Raw genomic sequence first — 1,803 nt, forward strand, 5'->3', positions numbered from 1 at the left:
AAAAAAAAAAAAAAAAAAAAAAAAAAAAAAAAAAAAAAACGAAACATCGACTTACTTTTAAATAAGGATCGTCCTAAGCAAGCAATATAAAACTATATAAGACGCTATATAAAAATCTATACAAAGGAAGTTAAAAAACATCATTCGTTAAAAGCTGCATAATCCCTGCTACGATACTTAGGAGAAGAAAAGAGAAAGGAGAGTCCTGCTTTTAAGGAGTATTTGCCATGATTCCGCCAAGTTTTTCATTAAAAGTTAATTACGAAAGGGATAGTCGTTCCAGACGTAGCCCGTAAAAACGGTCGACCTTCAATTTTACAGAAGTTAGGAACCACCGAAAGATTGGAAGGTTTTAAAGTCGTTTCGAAGAAACGAGGAGATCGCGGTCACTCCCGCGCGTCATTTAACCTACGATTTCAAAAGACCTATCTAAAGTTTCGCCGGTACTCGCGCGCAGAAAGTTTATAACACCGAATTCATTGTGATCCGAGGCAACAGTCGAACAATCGAACTGCCGGAACCATAGCGAACGGCGTTCGTAACGAGTACCTCGTGGACCTGGAAAGCGGAAAAAAGCAGCCACGACTCGATTGATGAAAAACTCGATGAATTCGACGACCTGAACTGGTGTCACAACCACCTGGACGCATTCACCGCGACGAACTTGCTGTTCCTAGGATCCATTGTGCTCTCAGCCAATATCAGCGACATTCAAAGGCTCCGCCGCCTTCTGGGGTACTGCTTTTCGATGACGATCGAACGATTGACATTAGGCAAATGGTGTTAGCACCCGTGAGACGTATTTCGTGCGTTCTCGTGTGGAAAAGTCGACTCGAGTGTGTAACTGTGGCGCGCTCGATACAACGTCCCGTTGAAACGTGACTCTCCATGCAATCAACTTGCAAGCCGAAGTACGTGGCTAAGGTGTCAATAGAGCCGATAGCTAACGCGGAAAGCGGCCTCGAGATCTTCCCCGATGAAAGAAAGTTTTCGCGACGACTGTGAATTCTTGGTTTTATTTCGAGCCGTTACTTCCTTGAAATTTATCGGAGTTCATTAACAGAGACGAGTGATACTTCGCGATCCGAATCGAAGTTTCCGAAGACAATAACAAATCGGGTTTGCCAGGCGCAAGCGGTGCCCTAGAAAGGTATAGAAACCTACCGGAGTATAATTTCCAATACTACATCGATTGGTCCGATTACACAGTAACAGCTTGAAGACATCGTTTCTGAACTGGAACAACGAACACGAGCTTCTGACACCGTCCATCAAGCGGATTATCCGTTAGAAAGATCGACGTTAATGGTCTTCAAGGCTCGAAACAGCAGCGAGAGAGATTTCCAAATTTATCTGATCTTTGAATTGGAACAACGAACAGACTTCTGGCACTGTCGATCAGACGGATTATCGATCACGAATTACCTACGTTAAAAGTCTCAAAGATTTCGAGCGACATCCAAAGGAGCTTCCAAATTTGTCTTTTCCTCAAAAGAGAATTTTCTAACGATACTAAACGATACTGTTCGACCCAAGAATTTCAAAGATCTCCGCCACTATAACAAATACTAATTTTGACACCCGGTTTGTTGGTACTCATCAATCATCACCATAAACTGGAGCATCAAGGAAGCCCTCTACTTCATCGGCCAACTGGGCCAAAGCGCGGAAACGCCGAAGCAGAGGAGCCCGGACGAAGAGCCCAAAAAGCAGCAGAGGAGTGCCCTGCGGAACCTGGTTCGTAGATTGAGCATTAGCAGCGGAATCGGACGATACGCGATTGGTTCGTTCGGTCAGGGTGGG

General features: G+C 44.5%; 1 protein-coding gene across 13 annotated transcripts in view; it reads left to right on the forward strand.

The window, feature by feature from the left end:
- The window catches only part of LOC100747857 (pleckstrin homology domain-containing family G member 5), an 84,868-nt gene that overhangs the window by 34,026 nt on the left and 49,039 nt on the right, over window positions 1–1,803 (forward strand). The window lies entirely within an intron of this gene.

This window comes from Bombus impatiens, unplaced genomic scaffold (genome assembly GCF_000188095.3).
Source record: "Bombus impatiens unplaced genomic scaffold, BIMP_2.2 scf_0672, whole genome shotgun sequence".
NCBI classification, from domain to species: domain Eukaryota; kingdom Metazoa; phylum Arthropoda; class Insecta; order Hymenoptera; family Apidae; genus Bombus; species Bombus impatiens.